The 9,760-nt window shown below is 35.1% G+C and overlaps 1 protein-coding gene across 1 annotated transcript in view; it reads right to left on the bottom strand.

Moving 5' to 3' along the window:
• Positions 1-7,019, bottom strand: part of LOC110450704 — a 34,032-nt gene extending 27,013 nt beyond the window's left edge. The window contains exon 1 of the mRNA XM_021498356.1: positions 6,343-7,019. The gene's annotated coding sequence lies outside the window, so the exon portion shown is untranslated. The remainder of the gene's footprint in view (positions 1-6,342) is intronic.
• Between the last annotated feature and the right edge of the window lie 2,741 nt (positions 7,020-9,760).

Here is a 9,760-nt window from a genome sequence, read left to right as displayed (position 1 = left end):
AAGGGCTATCCACTACTCAATAACCCTTTCGGCTTTACGGGCTATTGTTACGTTCTTTGGCCCCAAGTATTATATTACTTACTATTCAAAAAGTATACATTTGTAGTATACAATCAGGCTGTTTAAACGACTCACGGCGAAGAAACCCTTGAGACTCACGGCTCTTGGGCTGGTCTGTACAGCTGTCGGACCTGGCAGTCTGGTTGTATCTAAGTGGAGTTGGGGTTCATCGGACCGAGTGTGGCACATGGGTTTTCCCTTGAGACTCACGGCTCTTGGGTGACTCACCTCTCGAGACTCACGGCTCGAATACACTACAGTTTTACATACTCGGTCTATAATCCCCATGCATACTCCTAGTAATTCAGCCACTGGGACATGAAAGCAACAGTATATAGATATTGCATAATATCATATAATATCATGTCATTCCCAGTGAGCTGAATTACCGTTAGCTTAAATTATGCCAGCCCCCATTTAAGGCCAAATGTTAAATATTTGTATGTGTTGATATATTACAATGTTATATAATGATAATCATATTTTCTTGGATTGACAGAGGGAGTGTTACAGTTGTACTGTATAGGATGCATGACAGAGCAGTGAGTGTGATGAATGTATACATGACCTAATATCGTTTGACACGTTTAAATTCAATTATATGTATAAACTTAAACCACGCCTTTGTTGTTTGTGTATAAAGTAGGTAGGTATAGACTTTAAGGGACTATATCCTTAATTTAAGTAAGAATACTGAACACCACTTATGGAGGAAAAAAATTAACCTTGAAAAACAGTGTATTTCTGCAAGAATAAAAACTATGTATCTTCTCAAAAACATGCTATTGAATTTAACTCAAACAAACGGGAGATGAGAATAATTGCACAATACTTGACATAATATCAACACGATACATGTATCTTTGTTAAAACCCCATGCCATATATAGTGCCTTTATACATTCGCTTTATTGTGAAGTCTCAAAAATCTGTGTTATCCTTATCTGAAGAACGTCTTCTCCGGTAGAGTGGTTATGAATGAAGCATTGATAAATCACACGATACCATTATATCAGGACAACAGTGATCACGGTTTGACTACGGAGCATTAGTCAACCTGATATAGTCTCTGGACTCCGGTATCCTTGTACATGAATATCTACATTCATGTTGCGTGTATTGCGACCATTTAGCTTTTTAATTGAGTAGCATACACATAGGGCAGTCTAAAGTCTGTAACAGGAGCTTGCTAGGTGCGTATACAGTACACGTTTCAGACATACGATAACACATTTAGACATCATCAAAATAACGTGTCAAACCTATGAAAATATGCATTGGATAGAGAGTTTAAGTTCTGTCTGTGTTCTTTTAAACTTACAATTCAATAACATTGTGTTTGACGTTTAATCTTCTGTACCTCCCATATAGAAAAGAATAGCATGATGAAGTACCATGAAGTACCACCTCTCAAAGATTATGTAAATGATATTATAAAAAAGCAGATATTTGAACCACACTTATGAAGATTAACCGAACAAGGTATAGTTTTGAGACGATGGTGTGACTGAGGGGTAGTGATGCGTTTTATGATACACAGTATGTTTATGTATGTATGATAGAGCAAAATACACACACCAACGAGTTTTCACATTCTGTACATGGTTAAAGTTATGTACGTGTACGCATATATAGGCTTTTTACCATCATATTTTCATATTCATTAAATAAAACAGCGATAAATGATTAAAATACTTGTTCATAGATTTGATTTGTTTTTATCAGCATTGTTATTGCGCAGTCTTTAACAGGAGCGAGGTGTATGAGGAGTGTCTTTCTGGCGTGAGATTTTGTCCCCCGACAACCCAAAGACAATTAAAAACAGGACCAACCTACTAAGTCATCATTTGCTTGAATGGAGATTTGATAGGGTAATCTGTGCATTTTTAAAATTTACATTTCGACAACAATTGCTTGATTATTAATCTCTTGTATCTCAAATCTCGAAAACTATAGCTCAAGATATTGTGTTTCAAAAATGATGTCATATTACATTTATATTGATAGTCGTAGCAGGTACTTTCACCTTAACATAGAGCATTATAAGAAATGTATTCTTACCAATGGGCGAACACACATTTAGCATCACGTCAAGATTTCAACATAGCGCATTATTTTCCTTCTTGAAAAAAACCAGATCAACTTTACAAATTCTAGTTACAGACAATATATTAGGGTAGTGGAGACCGAACTTTCTGTGTAAATAATGAGGAAGAATAGTTAAAGTCTGATATACAAAAATGTGATATAATAATGGCGTAATTGTAAGGTGTTTGTTTCGTGATTCACATTGAGATACAGCCGTGTATGTACATGCCTACATCATAAGGGAATTGTATTTTGTACTGGTTGCAGAGATATCTAGCATTGAATACTTATGAATATCATGTAATTATTATATGACTTCATCACGAAAGATGTTTACTCGACTCATTTAGGAAATCTCGGTAAATCAATAGAGTACCGTGAAATGAATACATGTACGTGTTGAAAATTTATACTGGTTAATAAGCGTACAATTAATAATAATGAAAGTATCGTTAATGTAGTTCGTCTATAATGGAGATACAAGATGAGTTTATGTAATATATGTATACGGTCATATTTACGTAAAAAACACATTTTACACATATATGCAATAATTACACATTTTTGTTGACGCTGATTTTTTAATGATATTGTATTGATCAACTTAAGGAATTCTAATTGCAGACAATATATATGGAGATGGAGGATTGAACTTCATGTAAACTTAATATGGAAGAACATTGAACGTGATAAAAAGTATATAATTTTACGGACGTTTTCCCAAATATAAATAAGATTACATAAGATCACTTTTGAATAAAATACACCTCTNCATTTTTTATTTTTCCCGGCTCATAACTACATACAAAACGGAGAGTACAGAATATCCGGATCTGAGTTAATTATAATTTTTGAGATGGACTGGACAATATATCCGGAATTTTACATTATTGTAAGAATGTAATTTTATTTAAATGTAATTGATTCAGATTAAGCTATTAATGCATTTTCCATGTCAGATAACAAGAATACAACAACTGAGAGAAAGGTATATTTGTGTATAAATAAAATTTTGTACATATATCTCCTCCAACAAAACAACGCAAGGTGCAAATATCTTTGTGAAAACCCTGTGCCATATTTCGTGTCTTCATTAAATCCTATATGAAGGCTTAAACATTACCCTCTATAATCGTTATCAAAAGAACTGCTTCTCAGGTAGACTGACTTAAAATAATTATCACACGTCACCAATTATATCAGGACAATAGTGATCACGGTTTTACGAAGGATATTACAAGACCAGATATACGCATATAAAAGCTAAGTACCGCCATTGCTTGTAGGTGTATTACTACAAATATTACGCGATAACGACTGGAGTGTTTAGATTTATTATTTAGTAGCATTCACATAGAGCAGTCTGAAGACTGTACCAGGAGCTAGGTGCGTGTACCGTACACCGCTCAGACATGGAGCTTTGTAACACTCAACATGCCAAGTTTACAATGTCTGCATGTCATTGTTGGCTTTATCTGTGCAGGTTTAGATTTTGCATTTCTACAAGAATTTCATGACTATTAATCTTCTGCGCCTCATATTTGAAAACCATAGTTTGACTAGATATTTGTCTCTCGACACGCCTGCTATAGAACATTTATGTTGAAAGTCGTAGCTGGTATTTAAATCACACAAATCTAGAGTAACATATGAAAGTTACTCTCACCACTCGGCGAACACATATTTATTGTTTTGAGACCATATATTTTTTTATGATACCTTACCCAACATGTTCAAATCCTAATGCATATGATATTTTGTCAATCAATTTCAGTTGTCTAATCAATGTGTTATCTGACCAGCAGATCAAACTCCACAACTTATATTATAGTATCAATTATCAGTAACAAATACGTAACTTTGTAAAAGAAAACAATACCAGTTGTCTAATAAATGTGATATCTGACCGGCAGATAAAAAAAGAAAAAAAAAGATAATACCGAAATGTCAACATAACCATATTTCAAACTAAAATCGATAAAAATAGGGCAGAATATTAAAGGAAATATTTACATGAAAAACTACGAGTAGAACAAGACCAGGTGTTCCGGAAAGGTAAGCGTCCTCTGTTTCATCGATGGCACCAGCCATGTAAATCTAAGTCGAATCAAATCAATGTCACGACCTCACATCGCGAACTCGGGAGTGACAACAAACCCACAATGCACTCTAATGAGCATAATAAAAAACATCGACCTTATATCACAGACAGAAATAGCATATTTCCTGCAACATCATGATGGCGACCATAAATCTTGTCCATTTGATTCATTAACCTGCATCTTTGGAAACCCTGTGTTATATGTGTGTCCGTCCGTCAGCAGTCGACAACAATCACGGAAGTAACAAGCGACATGTAAGCAACGTAGGTAGGGGAAGCAGGAAAATCTTCACATCTAATTTTAAAGTATTAACAATATATAACTTTGTATACAACAAATCAGCTAATTTTATTTATGTATTTTTTATCTTTGGGTGACAGGAGGCGAGGCGCAGTCCATTACATTTCTATAGTGCTGGACAAAGGGGGAGATAGAAAGGTCAGTCATCGACTATTCTGCCATGGTAAAATCGTTTCATGCAAATGAGTGGTAAATTCAACAGTAAGATCCAGTAGATCAATAACGAATTTACACGTCTGCTAACATCACAAGGTAGGGCCAGGCACTATTGCATACTGTATAAGAATTATCAGGGTGTTGTTCAAAATTCGGATAAAATAAATTGAAAATAACGCTAGAACATCTTTTGAAAAATCACCTAAAATTCTGTTCGTGTGCAAGACTCTCTAAAGAACCTCACCAAGTTGAGGAAGACAAGAAAATGTCTAAATTAGCTATTATCAATGAAAATGGAAACCCGACTGTCTCAGTGGAATAGCATGGTTATTTTTTTATTTTTTTTTTATAAAATCACCATCTCGATTCTCATATACTTCTTATTATGACCGAAGCAATAAGAAAATCGACCAACATAACTGCATTTTTCATCCAAACAACAAAACAATTCGAATTGTAAACAAAATAAAAACATCATTTCCTTCCAATATGATTGCCATAGTAATGGTATTCAAATAAACTAGCGCAATTTAGATATTCAGTCAATTTAGCATGAATACTCTTTGTAGTGCACACGCAGCAAACAATATATTTAATTTAGTTCAATACCATGGTAACTCTAGTTTAATTCCAGTGCACAACGATGTAAACTCCAGTGCACTACAGTGTTTATCAAAGTTTGACTGACTGAAGTACATGCATTGATTCCAATAATTTAATATGAAATGTATCTCTTTCTCGGGGATTCCCTGAGTTTATTTATTTGCATTTTCTTAATAAAAAATATAAATAAATAATTATGTTGCTCATAGTAAGTGGATATTTTTCTAGTAAATTGTTTTGGAAAATTATACAGAACTTAATCAAATAAATAATCGTTTTAATGGCATATCCTCTCTTATTAATAACCATGCAAGCAGTGATGTATAGTCAGGTGAATTAGAAATGTATGCGAGGTACAGCTTCTTAACACTATATCTACGGTAATGAACATATTCTACGTGTACCATGTAACCTTATATTCTCGCCAGTAACAGTAAGGAATTCGACACAGTCCTTGGATTGACGGGACACACCCGAAGGCTTGTTGGTGGGCGATCTGTATTACAGGTTCCGCCATGATTTACAAAAAGTATAAATCTTGGCCCATATCCTTTAATAAATACCCACAATAAAGCAGTATTTGGTTGTACAATTTTAGTTTAAACATTGTTTCACACACAACACAACAGAAATCGATGTCAGGCCACAACAGAAATTGATGTGTTATGCCGATTTGCCGTGCTCTTACGCAGGACCATTCGGAACACCTCACCCTAAAAACAGTACATCTAAGATGAGATAATCGGCCGAGGTGTTCCGAAGAAGACATATAGACATAGACTGACGTCAGTTGCGTCCCTAACGACCTAACTTAGACGGACTAAACAAGAAATACGTTGATATTTTTGGTGCAATTAAAATTTACTAGAGAATAGATTGATTGGGAATGTATACAGAAGTTAATCAAATTAACAATCATTTCATGCCATATCCTCTCTTCTTAATAACCAAGCAGTGATATACAAGTCAGGTGAATTGTATAACATGACATTTAATTACCTTGCACAGACAATTAATACGATGTCAGTACTTACCTATAGACTACGTGGTGACTTCTTGTAAAGTTTTACAATGATGGACTAGCCATTCATCCACAGGAAGGGTGTCTATTTTACCAATAGACTATACGTGGTTACTTCTTATAAATTTTTACACTGATAGACTAGCCATTAGCCATATATCCTCAGAATGGGTGTCTGTGTTACCCGTAGTCTACGTGGTGACTTCTTATAAAGTTGTACACTGACAAACTATCCGTATATCCTCAGAATAAATGTATATTTTACCAAACTAACTACGTGGTGACTTTTTATAAAGTTTTACATAGACTAGCCGGATTTCCTCAGAATGAGTGTCTATTTTTGTTTACCAGTAGACTACGTGATGGTGACTTCATATAAAGTTTTACACCGATACACTAGCCATATATCCTCAGAACATCCAAATTGTTATTTATAAACTAGAAGTCTCTCCTTCCAAGGAGAATCCTCAATATTGAGATGATACCACGGACCTCTCTGATACTCCCCACAATCTTATGAACAAAGTGACGCTATTTCAGAAATCTAAGCATATTTGTAATCACACTATGACGTGATGGAAATTTACTGTGAAGGTCTTTAATAAAACAGCCAATGACACAAGTGTAAAACATCACATGACATAATTGGGGTCCTTTTAAGTCCGGTTTTTACATCGATGCTATCAATTACACACAATACCAAGAAGCATATAAATAGAACCAACTCAGGTATATTTGTTAAATCGGTTACATGACAAAAATCACTCGATAAAGTTGTTAGCTTTTTATCAAAGATTCATTACAGGTCGGTAGGTCTAGTTTTTGCATGGTAATTTTGACAATACAGTTCATGATATTTCGAGCAAACAGTCCGCTCACCTGTCTATTGTTCTAACGTCACCAGCTTAAAGAGGGTAACTCGGTCTCCGATCAAGTTACAATGTCTGAATGTGTGTGTGTTGTATATTGTGGGGTTACTCGCTATTACGTTATATATATGTGTAAGTTTTAAATCACAATTGGAACGGACAGATCTTCAGAAGATAAATAGAGAGTTATCAATATCCTCTATCAGGAAGTAATGGTGCCCTCGGATCAGAATTACTTTGTTAGCATTAGTATTGCTTATCGATCTTGGTTTAACGTACACAAATGTCTATTTGTATGTTAATGTCAATGCAATTGTTACTGACATACATAGAAATAAGTATAGGACGTTAATTAAAGGTAATAAGCGACGTACTACATTGGCATACACAGACAGGCAGCCTGTTGTTTTCTTCTCAATTTTAAATTGATAGCCATGTGTATCATTCATGTTGTCATTTGCCTCTGTTGACAAAACAGCAATGATCACTTAGGCAAGCGCAAACGCAACCTACACAATAACGTTGTATTAGCTGTTATATTAGAAAATTTTCAAATTCGATATTTGTGGACAAAAGCTTTAGATCTAATATCTTATATATCATGACAAGTTGGAAGTAAATACTAGTGTGTTTCATATTATTGTCAGTGCGATGCCACGAATTTGTATAAGAACAAGAGGCCCAATGGGCCTGAATCGCTCACCTGGTATTAATCTCACAATTGTAATCTTAAAAGTGGACTAAATTACAACTACCGGCAGAATATCAGTAATTGATTCATAAGAATATTAAAAGATTTAAACACATTTATGACGCCTGTGACCTTGAATGTCGAACAAGAACCTTAGGTTGAACAGAGTGTATAGTCTTCCAACCGAGCATGCTTCTAGCAAAATATCATTACCTTGTACCTTTTGGTTATACAGAACAAATCATTTAAAGATTTAAACGAATATTGATCACTGTGACCTTGAATATGGGCGAAGGTTATTAATTTGAACAAACTTGGTAGTCCTTCATCCCAGCAGATTAATGGCCAAATATCATCACCCTTGGCCTTTTGATTATTAAGGAGTCATTCAAAGGTTTTACTCATATTTTATCCCTGTGACTTTGAATATATGTCAAGGTCATTCATTTGAACAAACTTGTTAGCCGTTCTTGCGAGCATGTTACTGGCCAAATTTAAGCACACTAGGCCTTTGGGTTATTCATAAGAAGTTGTTAAAATGTTTTAAACATATTTGATCCTGTGACCTTGAATATAAGTCAAGATCATTTATTTGAGCAAACTTGGTAGCCCTACATGCCAGCATGCTACTGGCCAAATATCGTCACCCTAGGTCTCTTGGTTATTCAGGGGAATTTGTTTAATTTGTTTTACATATTTGACCCCTGTGACCTTGAATATATGTCAAGGTCATTCATTTGAACAAACTTGTTAGCCGTTCTTGCGAGCATGTTACTGGCCAAATTTAAGCACACTAGGCCTTTGGGTTATTCATAAGAAGTTGTTAAAATGTTTTAAACATATTTGATCCTGTGACCTTGAATATAAGTCAAGATCATTTATTTGAGCAAACTTGGTAGCCCTACAAGCCAGCATGCTACTGGCCAAATATCATCACCCTAGGTCTCTTGGTTATTCAGAGGAATTTGTTTAAATTTTTTACATATTTGACCCCTGTGACCTTGAATATTATTCAAGGGTTAATTATTTGAACAAACTTGGTAGCCCTTCATTTCAGCATGTTACTGGCCAAATATCATCACCCCAGGCCTCTCGGTTATTTAGAAGAAGTCGTTTTAAGGTTTTAAACATAGTTAACCCCTGTGGCCTCGAATATAAATCAAGGTCATTTATTTGAACAAACTTGGAAGCCCTTCATTTCAGCATGTTACTGGCCAACTAGCATTTCCCTAAGCCTCTTAGTTATTCAGAAGAAGTTGTTTAAAGATTTTAACATATTTGACCCCTGTGAACTTGAAAATGGATGAAGGTCATTTAGTTGAACAAACTTGGTAGCCCTTCATGCCAGCATACTTCTGGCCAAATATCATTACCCTAAGCCTTTTGGTTACTGAGAAGAAGTTGTTCAAAGTAAAAAGTTGACGCCAGACGGACGACGGACGACGGACGACGGACGCCGCACAAATTCATTCGGGCCAGGTGAGCTAAAAACGAACAATAACGTTGGACCAACTTTTGCAAAATCACATAAAAATTGAATGCTATTAACACACACAGGTGACTGTACCTTTAACGTTTGGTATTAGATACACTATGTCATTATTATACAGCTGCTTCTAGGACTAATCGGTGATGCTAGAGGCTAGAATGCTGGAAATCAGAATTGGTATAAACTATTGTTGAAAATGACGGAGAGGTGTGTTAAAGTCTGTTCGTGTACAAGCATCCCTCAAAACCCTCAATAAATTGAAGAACATTTGGCAAAATAAATTGCACTTTCATCCAAACATTAAAAGGATTGAATCGTAAGCAAAAGGAAAACACATCAGTACATAGCATAACGTAACTTACGCATTATACAAGCTTGCTAA

The sequence above is a fragment of the Mizuhopecten yessoensis genome, unplaced genomic scaffold (genome assembly GCF_002113885.1).
Source record: "Mizuhopecten yessoensis strain PY_sf001 unplaced genomic scaffold, ASM211388v2 scaffold5459, whole genome shotgun sequence".
NCBI lineage: Eukaryota > Metazoa > Mollusca > Bivalvia > Pectinida > Pectinidae > Mizuhopecten > Mizuhopecten yessoensis.
The sequence above is the reverse complement of the archived record's forward strand: the minus strand, read 5'-3'. Positions and strand labels throughout refer to the sequence as shown.